General features: G+C 34.2%; 1 protein-coding gene across 1 annotated transcript in view; it reads right to left on the bottom strand.

Annotated features, from left to right (window-relative positions):
* The window catches only part of NGR-A13 (neuropeptide receptor A13), a gene marked incomplete at its 3' end in the record, with an annotated part of 38,343 nt that extends 25,298 nt beyond the window's left edge, over window positions 1–13,045 (bottom strand). The window contains exon 1 of the mRNA XM_028304952.1: window positions 12,885–13,045. The remainder of the gene's footprint in view (window positions 1–12,884) is intronic.
* Window positions 13,046–13,434: the final 389 nt, after the last annotated feature.

Below are 13,434 nucleotides of genomic sequence, written 5' to 3'. Positions count from 1 at the left end.
TGCAGTGGAAACGCAAGATAGCGGAAATGGATCTCGGGAACTCTCAGGGAAACTATGCAGCAGTCGAACTGCCTAAAATTCTTCAATCACCAGCTTTATAACCAGAAGCATGCAGCAGCCTGGACAGGCTGCTCGCTCTTTGGGGTGATTTGGGTTGGTTGGAGTAGGAAGATAACTACCCAAGAGAACCAGGAGGCTAAGTGCGGCTTCTAATTCATCAGCTGAAGTGTCACCGCTACTGACTTTCGACCTGGTTCGAGATTTTGGAACCATAACCAGCATTTTGCACGCCTGATTTTATGGTGCTGCAGCACTAAGTTGTCCAAAAAACAACGATTCTTTAGTAAATGAATTAAAACTCATATCAGTCTATTATAATTAACAGCTTTAAATATTACTAACCAATAACATATCCCTTTTTTATGCGATAAAATCTATGAAAAAATCATAAAATAAATTCAACGAGAACCTGGCAATGTGTCTTTAAAGATACATTCTAAATTGAAAGTAAATTATTACGTATCTGACAATGTGCATTTAGAGATACATTCGGACAATCCGCATCGTACAAGAATAATTATACAAGTTTTGGGATGAAAAAACAGCACTATCATCAAGAAACATTTATTTACTATCCATATTACTACAAATAATCACCAATATTCTTTACAAAAAACACTGAAAATAATAAAAATTATCAGCTGGTGCGTAAACGCCTGTCAAAGGTCTGACATTTTGCATATTACTGTTAAATCTGTCCAGCCTGTAGCGATTCTATACTGTGTAACACAATCTGTAGTATTTGGGCTAACGTTTTATTAAAAAAACATTTGAAAATAGTTTTTGGTTTCTCCCCCATATTTTTATTTTGGTCAACGTATCTATAAATGCACACTGCCAAGAAAAGGGTTAAAAGAAGTAGATTTATTATTATTATAAAGGTGCGAGAAAATAGTTTTGCTATTGTCACCTTCGAAGTTGGGTAGGATCTTTAGCATTTTGTGAGCAGAGCTGAACCGTTTTGTAAATGTTGTGTCAAATATCAACTGAATCAGTCGCACCCACTTACGCACAATTCGCAGGAATTAGAATAACTCAACATAAATGTTTCACAAAATGTACGTTTATTATGCAGGTCGTGTTTTCGTAAGTTTATGTGTATGGATGGCGGGTAGAAAAAGTTAAAAGGCATGTGTTTGTTTGCAGATTTAGCGGGTAAAACATAACATTGTTTATTCGTTTATAAAGCATTTTTTCTGTTTTATGAACTTTTTAGGGCTTTGGCTTTGGGGTTCTAGAGCAAACAATCTCATGTTACTTTATACAAGAACAACAACATTTCTAGTTAACATTTAAAAATACTGATTCTTGTTTATCGGGGATCAGACTAAAGTCTCGAGTTTGTAGATCAAGAAGTTAGATGTAGCGCTCTTTCAGCTACATAATCATACCACAATCATACTGTTACCACCCAAACTATAAAATACCTAAGTACTTACCTAAAAGGAATGTCTTTAGTTCTGCTAAATAATAAATTCACATTCGATACGAATTCGATTCGAACGAATCCTATATGTCATATTACAAGCGAATATCCTTCAACAAGTGAAAAGTGCTACGATCTACTTTTACTGTGAAGTTTATTGCTTGTAAATAACTTCTAAGATTTTATGTAGACTAAGTTCGTTCTTCCAAAAAAGTGTTCCATTCCAGCATTTTGTATAGTCCGGAAATTCGGACTATAAATAACAAATTGAAAACCCACGCCTTCTACTTTGTCAAAGCCTAGCAACTACTGTATATTATATGTACCTATGGAGACGATAAGTGATCTCACTCGATTATTTCGAAACTATTTATGATATCGAAAAACTGGTTAGTGATTCTGAAAGTGCTTCACGAGTTCTTTCAAACGATATCAATAATAGGTTACAGAATAATCTGGATTTATCCGAAAATTCAATGTTTCCACAGCACACAGCCAAGCACTTTCAGGATCAGTAACTAGTTTTTCGTTATCTTTTACAGTTTAGAAATAATAGAGTGAAGCCACTTAAGTATCTTTTCTACCCTGTAATGTATGCTTTATGCAACGTACAGGGTTAAAAGGTTGACTTTACAATACAAAAACCATTATAACTAGAAGAATTTGTAAAAGGACATTCTAAAGATGGAGATCTGAAAGGAAAGAGAATTTCTTTTGGGTAAAAAGAAAAAATAATAAAGACAAGGAAAATAACGCTAAAATAAATATTTGTATCGTGGGAACAAGAAAAGGGAAGAAAGAAACATACACATTTGATTTTGAAGTGAGAGAATAGAGACACGATTGTAACAAACTGTAACAGTATATCTACCTATTTTTATACATAATTTTTTTTTGTTATTTGGTGATATTGTTGAAAAAAACAACGTTGTTTAGCTAAAAGGAATAGCTCTACCAATATTTTTAAGTATTATCAGCAAGCTACCTAACTGCATTCGCACTGTAGCGTTCTCACGTAGGAATAGGTAGGTAATAAATAACGTTTCTCATCTAAACAAGTTACTTACTATGTATCACAAGTCATGTTTCTGAAAGTACATAACAACTATGTGCAGACCCAAATTCTAATCTTTGTTTATACAATGTTTACGGAACGTTTTGAACCAACTTTGATAGTTGGAGGCTGGTACTCTAAAATTACATTCAAAACTCTATCCAACATTAATAGTGGTTACAAGGCAGGATGAGATTGATCAAAATTCTAGAACTTGTCCAATCATCTTGCTAGTGTCAGTCAAAGTTAATACAGAGGAAATCAAATAGTTTTGACTGGATTTCTAAAATTCATGTTAATTGGCAAAAAAATAACACAAATAATATTTACCAATGATTTCCAAAGTAAGATTTATTTATCACTAGCTGACCCGGCGAACTTTGTTCCGCCTTATTGGCAATAAATAAGCAGACTTTTTTTATTTCGAACGGGATAAAAAGTATCCTATGTCCTTCTCCTGGCTCTAAACTACCTCCCTGACAATTTTCAGCTAAATCGGTTCAGCCGTTCTTGAGTTATAAGTGGAGTAACTAACACGACTTTCTTTTATATATATAGACTAGCTGACCCGGCGAACTTTGTTCCGCCTTAATGGCAATAAATAAGCGGACCTTTTTTTTTATTTCGAACGGGATAAAAAATATCCTATGTCCTTCTCCTGGCTCTAAACTACCTCCCTGACAATTTTCAGCTAAATCGGTTCAGCCGTTCTTGAGTTATAAGTGGTGTAACTAACACGACTTTCTTTTATATATGTATATAAGAAGATTTAATAATATTTACTTCCACAAAGGACAATGACCAAAATTGGTCCAAATGTCCACCACTAATGAGACCTATATTGGCTTATAGTCCATTAAATACAGATTAACTTTCAGTATGGGACGAAAAAAAAAATAAGCTGTCAGTGAAAAGTTATGACTGCTTGAAAAATTGTAGTAGTTTACGCGCTAATCTCAGGAACTACTGGTCCGATTTGAAAAAATATTTTTGTTATGGATAGCCCATTTATCAAGGATGGTTTTAGGATAAATAACATCACCCCACAACCAATAGGGGCGGAGTAGTAAAGACAACTGTTGTTAAAATGGGAAATATTATTAAAACTATTTTCACGCGTATAAAGTCGTAGGCACTGCTAGTATAATATTTAATAGAATTCATCTATAACCCCGCGCCACATGCGTCATGACATAACATGCGTAGATTAGTCCAAAATGTGCAATGGATAGAATGATAAATCAAGAACATTTTTCGGATGAATAGGTAAAAAACAGACTTCATTCAGTCATAACTTTTTACTGACAGCATATTTTTGATTGCGGTTTGGTTATAATGAATCAGTATTTAGTAGACTATTTTACTACATAGGTCTCGTTAGTGATGGACATTTGGACCACACTCCATACATTTTTGGTCATTGTCCTTTTTATAAATGAAGTTTGCAGTGGCTACAAAATCATGCTTAGATTCGATTGGTGGACCTTGAAAAGCAGTGACGTCACAAATTAAGATCTTTTGATCAGAGATTACAATATCTATTTTTATTTGAACTAAGTAGGCGTCTACCGGATATGAAGGTAATGCGTTGGCGGTGGATTAATAATTAGAACCTTTTTTGCGGGGGTTGGCGTCCTCTGGGGTTTGGGAGTGGCCTAAAAGCTTTGTTTAATATGCCGGCAAATAACAATCAAGACACGCTCACACATTAGACATTTCAACGCAACAAGATTTAAACAAAATACAGTCGCGAGTGGGCGTCAAAAGGACAACTTTTTTTTTCTTTTATGGCATGCAACCACGACGATTTAGCCAAAATGGCGACGACACTTTCATTATTTGACAAGTTCCATTTTTGAATTATTAATGATGATAATGCTTATTATTATTAAAGGTCAGGCAAAACAGGTACGTTAAAATTTTGAATAAAATCATATCACCAGTTGCAATGTTTAAGTGAGCATAAAGGAATAAAAACAATATGGGGCAAAACCTTTGTTTTCAATTATTTTTCAGTCCCGGGCGAGTTTTCAGCTGCATATCCATTCGAAAATGAAATGAGGAATATTTCAAAGGCTATTCTTTAAAATAAGACAAAATGGTATGCGGAATTCCGGATTTTCAAAACGTTGTTTTAGGATCATCCCACGCAGCCAAAATAAATATTTGTGGACATGGTGTTTTTAAAACTCGTTAATGAAAACTCAATTGAGTTGTTGAACGAAACGATAAAAAACTTTTTTCAACGACAAAAGCTAAAGTTCAGATAAGTACCTCTAGGTATTACACGCAGTGTGCGTATAAATGAAATTATAGTGCCACAATTTGATATTTTAAAAAAAGCTCGTTCCAGGAAACAACTATTAGCTTAATACTCGTTAAGTTAATTATCTGTTACTGTTATTGGAATAATTATACACCCAAAAAAGAAATCTGTGTATTGGGAGTATGTCAAAACGTCAATCATGTACTTTAATAACTTACTAGGTATTTAAAAATTGGACCACAATAAAATTTTTACTCATAATGTTTGCATCGAGGCTTGAAATTAAATAAGTGAAGAACTTTTCATTCAACCCTTATATTTTTCCAACAACCTCCCGCATTTATTATAACCCTGGGATTGGGCCTTTTGAATATGATTCAAGCCTTTTTAATTTAAATTATGAATTTCTCTTATCATTGGCCCTGGAATATATTAAAGTCTCTTTCAGTTTTGGTACCTAGTAGGGTCAAAGTATATTGAAATGGAAAAAGGGATTCATATAAATTATCCTTTGCATAAATATTTTAAATACCTAGCCGATGAACTTGGGAAAAATAAATTCAAAGTTAGTGAACATTTTTGATTAATCGTAAAATAACCAAAGTGAAATTTATTAAGTACCTACGTGCTGTTCAACCTAACAATTAATAGAAAAGCCTTTTTATAATACGATTTATGTACGGTGTCTATTGGCTCACTGCACACACATCAGCCTGCAAATGTTTGTTATTGTATAATAAGTACATAAGATACACAGCATTAACTTGAGTTGTAGTGTAGGTACCTACATTCGTAACTTATAGAAACATGTTCATGTGAATAAAAGTAGGCAATTTATTAGGAATTCATCATCATCATCATCATCATCAACAGCCCTTTACAGTCCACTGCTGGACTATGAGCCTCCTCCACTATAGTGAAGGGTTTTGCCATAATCTCCACGCTTGGCAGGCGGGTTGGAGAATTAGGAATTCACTAAAATAGAAAGCTCAATTAACATACGAACGTTTTAGTTAAAAAAAATATGCGGGCATTACACAATTGAAGTTCACCAGGAAAAAAACGTTTTTGTCACGCTTACGTATTAAATTCGACCTCGACATGTAAATTGCGTATGTAGCAGTATAAAGAAGCTTCGAATTAACGCAAAAAAACTGGTTCACGTTTATAATGTAAAGGATGTTAGTCTAAGATTATAATTATAAACAAATAACAGATTCCGTTGTTTTTGAAAAACTTTTGATTGCGTCATTTTAATAAACTTAGCTAACGAAGAATAGAACATAAATAAGCGACAACATGTCCGTGAAAATTGTTATTAATTTTAAAAATCACTAATGTAAATAAGGAAGTAACTCTTATCTATACTGATATTTTAAAGCTGAAGAGTTTGTTTGTTTGTTTACTTGAACGCGCTAATCTCTGGAAGTACTGGTTACGATTTAAAAAATTCTTTCAGTGTTAGATAGCCCATTTATCGAGGAAGGCTATAGGCTATACCTACAACATCACGCTACGATCAATAGGAGCAGAGCAACAATGAAAAATGTTGCGAAAACGGGTTTTCACGCGTACGAAGTCGCGGGCACAGCTAGTTTTACCATATTTTGCCAGTTACCCATTATTTATCAAGTTACGGAAATTATATCATTCATTTATGTTGTAGCAACATGACGTATTTAATTAGAGAGTAGCTATTAGTTAACACTTTACGTCTCAATATTTCCTACGATACGCGCAATACCTACTTATTACTGAAAATCCAAGCCGGCAAAGTCGCGGACAAAAACTAGACAAAAACAACAACTGTCTTACAAACTTTGGAACTTGAGGAACCCTAATATCATCCTATAATAAATTGTGTGTGGTTTGTCGCTCAAGCTTTTGTGTATTCTAGAGGTACAACTTTAAACCTAGCAATAGGTGCTCGTTATTAATGGTTGTGCCCAGTAAAATGACAAGGGTACAGAAAGTAAACTCGTTTGTATTCTCGGAATAATAATTAGTTAAGGAAAGTGTAAATAGAAGCTAACACTAAAATAAACAAATTTTAACTTAGAGACTTATGCCCGTATTCACAAACATTACTATAAGGTCTCACATTGCGCGTGATACCATGACACATGAACCAATCACAGAGCTCTATTCAATGCCGTGCGTTCGATTTGCTGCTTCACTAAGGCCCGATTCGACCAAATTTTTATCTGAGAATAACTCCTAGTATAACTGGCACATTGACAGTTTCAGTATGAGAAATATTTCAAAATGTCGAATAATTGTTGATTTATTCTGAGATTAATATTTACTCTTGTTTGGTCGAATCGTTTGTGAATACGGCCGTTAGTTACTTAGGTCGACGAAAACCTATTGCCACCACAAGGCACTTTGAATTATCCATGAGACTGATTGACAATTGGTCTGAAACTGTCTCAAAGTCTTGAAAATAGGGTCCACTGACTATCTAGAATTTAGAAGCATCTTGAGAGTTTTGAACTTAACTTACTCGCGCTGAGCAAGCCACTTCTTATTTGATCTAGTTTCCAATAAAACTGTTTCAACACATAAACCGAGAGTAGTCTCAAGTATCTAAATATTGGTTTCTGAGGCTATTCGGCTCTTGGAGTTACGAGTTATTACGAACGTCACAGGGAACCAAAAATTACTAAACATTTTTTGCTTTTTCGCGGTCGGAAGCGGTTAGAGTATCGAGACAATTTTATGAAGTCGCATCTCCACAGGAGTCTTAAAAGTCTACCATTTATTTCGAATTCTGTGAACAAAATCAAAGGTTGAAACAATACGGGCATTTACGAATCTTCCTGTTGAGCCAGCACATAGGAGCAATCATTCTTTTGTCTGCCCCAGCCGCTTCCCTTCCCATTCTTTCAAGCCTGAAAAATTGCTTCTTGTGTAAAGGTGACATTTGTGTTTAATTGTTCAGCCATTTGCTCTCAGGAGTGTGATTTACTGAAGCAATAATCACGAGTGAGGAAAAGGATTTTATTAATCCTCTTTCAGACGCGCAGAAAGCAATGTGGCGTAGACAGCAAGTTTTATGAAAAGGTAGAGTTATTATTTTCTGTAGATATTTATTGCAACGAGTTTTCTAGGTGTCAAGTTTAGAAGCCTACCTACAGGTAATCACTACATGACATAAAACAAAGTCGCTTTCCTGATTTCCTGTCTTTGAATTTGATCTGTCTGTCCCTATGTTTGCTTAGATCTTTAAAACTACTTAACGGATTTTGATTTTGTTTTTTTGATATACGTGATTCAAGAGGAAGGTTTTTAAGTTTAATGTTCATTTTACCTATCCGATCCGAAGCAGGGGCGGGTCGCTAGTCTTTTGCTGTCTCACATTTTTAAAATTTTTAATAATTTGAAAATTGGATTATCTTTTTTCATTAATACTTTTGGATGGCGACGTATAGGTACATATGTACATACACTCCCGTTAATTGCTTTTTCCCAATTTTTACTTTGAATATCACGTGCCAATCTTTTGCTGCAAGGGTTTGCACTTGAATAAGTTATCGTCAATTTCATGCATATTTCCAACAGGACTCAACGAAATACTCTTACTAAAAAGTCACGCACGAGTTGAACCCTAGTTCAAAGTTTCAGCATTTAGTTATCACAGATTTGGATACCAAGTATTAGTGACCAATTATTGTGTGGAATATTAAAGCAAATAATAAACTCACTCAGTTTCACTCACTTCTTCATTTACCTTATGAAGTAACATCTTAATATAATATCTCATAAACTCGGACATCAAATCACCCTGATCATGATGTCAGACTACACGTTATATGTTAGAGAGAACGCCCAGGGCCACCACCCTTAAACCCAAAACGTTTCTGTCAGATATTATAATCAACCCTACAATATGTATCCAAAGAGGAAACAACATAACGTGATTAACGTTAACTAATTATGTCACTCTGTAACAATTTACGTTAATATTACTCGTTGATCTTTAATAAGATTATGGAACGGCTTACATAAACAAGAAGTAATTACTTGGAATAAACATCATTTCGGCAACTTGGTTTCTTCTTAATTCTATGTAAACGTTTCATTTTCTTTCGCCCTAGGGTAACTCTATGATTAGATGATTCCTGTTAAACAATTTCATTATAAGAATTTTCTTTTTGGATTAAACTAATAATTTGTTCTTGAAGTAAAATTACCAGGTCCAAGATTACTGAGTTGGTACTTACTTAGATTTGAAGAAAAGTGTACCTACTTTATAATAGTGAAGAACTCAAAATCGCAATAAGAATACCTACCGAACGCCGGAATTCTATAGCCTAGCAAAAAGTAACAGTTAATCAACAGAAATAATTAAATGTAACACTGTTTTCTTTGTTTAGTAAATGATAAGGTTATTTATAGAAATGTGATATAGTAAACTTAGAGACTTCTCAGCAGGAAGGTTCGTTTTTGTGACATACGAGTATTTATGAATCCTGCCGAAATGATATTTCCCATAATTCGAAGGATCATTTTTCACTTGCTAAAGACGTGTAGTGGCTCAAATGACACTTGCCATCTTGAGTTATATTGTATGTAGAACACTGACGCCCGTATTCACAAGCATTACTATGAGGTCTCACAGTACGCGTGGATGCACAGGGTGACACACGAACCAATCACAGAGTTCTAATTCAACGCTGTGCGATTTGCTGCTTCACTTAAGCAAGCATCGTTTGTGAATACGGTTAAGATTAGTTCCTTAATTTTGTTTATGATTGGACGGCGCCTCAACGCTGCGGAGCAAAATTTAATCAGGATGCTACGACTTATTTCTGACTGTCTTATAAATTGATGATTCGTGCTTTGGTTCTATGTCCCATTCTAATGTATTTAGAATATGTGTTTGTCTCGAAATATTATTATGCCACGCCTTTCCCCTCCAAGTAACCAACTTATGTAAACGGACAAAAACAACAATCTTAATATTTTCCAATCCTTCAGTGTTTTCCCTTATCGATATTCGTGTAGGTAGGTACTGAACAAACGTAATTATAGTAAATGGATGTTGAGTTGAACCGATTTACCGGTTATAAATATACGTCATCATGGGTATAAAGATTAAAATTTTATTGTTCTGATAAATGTTGACGAAAATGTTTGATAAACTTCTCAAACATAATGCAGCTTATTATTTTACCACGATTCTACTTCTCCTTAAATGTGACAAACCAAAGTAATCATTGCTTGTCACTGATCTGATGTCGTTAGTGCATTGAGCATGAACAGATCTTCACCCCAGCAGACCCAATTATTTTGACACCTCGCTCCGAAGCCACATATCGCCATATAAACTGATGTATACAGGATGAAATTTAAACTTATCTACTCATGATACTCAGTAATATTTTCCAAATATGAGACAAATCCTATGAGTTTTTTGTCTTTGTTTTTACTATTTATTTGTGTTAGTGTGCTCATCAGAGTTTATAACGATTGTATAGATATACCTATTGTCGAAATAAGATGCCAGTGTTAAGCTTGATGTCCCGTCCTATGTACCTACAAAGTATGAATTAGGGGAGAGCCGCCGGGTAAATTGTACCACCCTCATATTTCGTAAAGTATTTATTGAATGTCTGTAATTGCAACACTCAGCGATATACAACTAAAATCAATTAATATCGGCCATGTGGTTTTTGCCGTGACAACAAACACGTGTGTTTTATTTTGAAAAATATTTGTTCATTGTTTTCAAGTAACTTTTGACAATACATGTTTAGTTTGTAATTTTGTTAAATTTAATCACAGGGAAACACCCTGTGATTAAATTTAACAGTCTAATATATTATTTCGAAGCGTAAATTAGTGTGGATTACAATTATTTGAAACATTTTTCGGTATTTATAAGCTATATTTTTTACCGATTTTTTAAAAGCACTATCACCTAGTCGGCTAAATTGTACCACATCAAGTTGTATGGAACTTTACCAAAGGATTTTGAATTTTTTTTAGTAAATCATATTTTGAAGTTATAATAGCGTAGTTATGTTTGACTAACAATAAATGAAAGCAAAAGACTGGCAAAGTAGATTAGGAACAAGTGTGCGTTACGATAATTGAAATTACAAAACTTGTAATTAAAATCGTGATAACGTGTAAAACAATATCGATTGTCTATGTTATTAACTACTGCTCCTTTTCGTTTCCTAATTTGTTAAGAATGTATCGCATAATATTTTGCCACAGTTTTTTTATAGGCTTAAAATTTATTGAAATCCAATTTAGTAACCCTGTGGTACAAATTATTTATCGAACCGGTTGGCTAAATTGGACCGAAGCTCTGAACTCGTACTTTGTTGATTTGTGCTAAATATACAACAATCATGTTAATTAATACTTATGAAATAGTAAGTTGAATAATGTATCTTTTATTATATACCATGGACATTAGCAAAAACAAAAGAAAACTATGTGTAAAATTGGATTGAAAAAAACTGGTCCAAATTAGCGGACTCTCCCTTATATTAGTAGGTATTTGCAATTTTAACACATTGGATTTGTATCTTAATTGAGGAAATCCAATGTAATAATAATACTATGTATCATGAGTAGAGGCTCATTTTAAAAAGATGCCAGCGACTTAAACACCCTATATAAACTGTTTGTCCGAGTCGCCTGCTGGGACAATCAAAGAACCAATCTTGGTGGATCAAAGTACAACAATAGAACGTGACACTAGTTTGTATACTCGGCCGTGTTCCAGAGGTAAAATTTCTACGCTAGGTATGTAGGTATTGGATTCCCAAAAATTCGCATAATTTGTGAAAAATCACCTACTTATTTTGTTTCAGTATTGTTGTGTTAAAATGGAATCACTCGTATGTATTTTTTCCCGGTTTGGGAGTTGTGAAGCCGAAATGTAGGTGTGTCTACGAGCCATGTCAGAAATCAATGGCGACCTCAGATCATCTATGATCTGAGATGGCGACACATTGAGTCCTACTCATACAATCAACGTGACAGTATATCGTATTTTATATTAGTGGGCACATAATTATACTGAGATCATTTAATCTATTTGTAAGCAAGTGGTCGTTTTAGTGATCGCTTTGATCTTTAAATGAATTTAATTGGTACTTACAGAAAAAGAAAAATATTAATCTCTTCAAACCACAGGGTGCTGCTACTAGTAACTAATCTTTTTTGACGAACGAATGAATTGCAATTCAGTTAGGTACGAATTCAAATACAAATGCCAAACTACGTTAATTACTTCAAAGGGTGAACCAGCATCATTTAAATTGACCTTTCACATGATTTTCTGGACTATCAATCAAGACTAGCTTGGAACTAGTTTAAAATGCACTTTCTCTATATTTTTAGCATTCTCAATTAAAAATATTTTGTACTAACTAGTACATACAAAGGTACACATTGAACAGCTATGTGAAAATCTGTGTTTGTTCTACATCGCACTTGTGTAATGTAATTTTCATAATGAGTCGATTTATCTCGTGTCTCATGCTGCCGTAATTATTTCTCATTCATCTGTTAAGGCTACGTTTCCGGGTGCTACTCAAGTGTGATTAGATATTATGCTACTTACTCGGAGAAAAACATTTTCCTTATATGCGTACAAATATAAGACATTTCACCAAAAACTTCTCCCAACTTCGACATTCATCAAGATACTTTCATCTCAACTTTACTAAAGACAAAATAATCAATAGATTCTAATTAAAATAATGAAATGCGCAATCTCATCAGCACCTAATTTGATATTGACGAACGATAACGAAATGTTTAATTGAGAAAAACAAACATGGCCGCCGAAACCTGTTCGCCGTTTATCTAATTTATTTTCGACACCGTGTTTTTACGACTTTTTATATGTCTTTTCATTCATCAAACCCCGTTACGAACGATTTATTTTCACTGATATCCACAAATATACTCGTACGCACGCTCTAATAAAACTATTAACAACTGAAAGTTTATTAAAACATTTTTAACGCAAAGTTTGTTTTCTTTCAAAAAAGTTTTCTATTCCTGTTCCAATTTTGAAACACAAAAAAGTTGCTTCCAAAAAAAGTACTTACGTTCTGTCAAATCCAATCAGAGTACTGTCCATTGCGGTAATTTGTGATATAAACCGTGCGACTGATAGTAATTACGCGAAATTCAGCGGGCGCGGAACGACGTGGCGTGCACTGATCGCCGAGTCAAGCCGAGCACTGGGGCCGAGTCGCCGACCGCCGCCTCAACGCCGCCGACTGTACAGCGAGGAAACTGAATGAAAAGTGTTTTCCCGATGTCAGTTGCAGATACTCAACACTCGAATAAAGGCATTGGTTGGTTTTTGTTTTTGTGATTTTGTTTTCCACGATGTTTTGACTTTCAATTAACGCAATTAAAAATGGGAAGGGTGTAATGGACAGATTGGAAAGACAAAAACTCTGATTGCCAACCTTCACGTAAAATCTTTTGCTTTTTCCAGGAAATAAAACAAGAATGACATAAATAATATTTTTAAAAAATATTTTAAGTCGCTTAAACAATTTGCGGTATAGTTATTATTTATACCTATGAAGAAAATAAATAACGTGAAAAATTGCGAACTTTCGCTGAAAAAAGTTTTTAGTATAAAGC

The sequence above is a fragment of the Ostrinia furnacalis genome, unplaced genomic scaffold (genome assembly GCF_004193835.3).
Source record: "Ostrinia furnacalis isolate ACB-3 unplaced genomic scaffold, ASM419383v2 OfSCF1611, whole genome shotgun sequence".
NCBI lineage: Eukaryota > Metazoa > Arthropoda > Insecta > Lepidoptera > Crambidae > Ostrinia > Ostrinia furnacalis.
The sequence above is the reverse complement of the archived record's forward strand: the minus strand, read 5'-3'. Positions and strand labels throughout refer to the sequence as shown.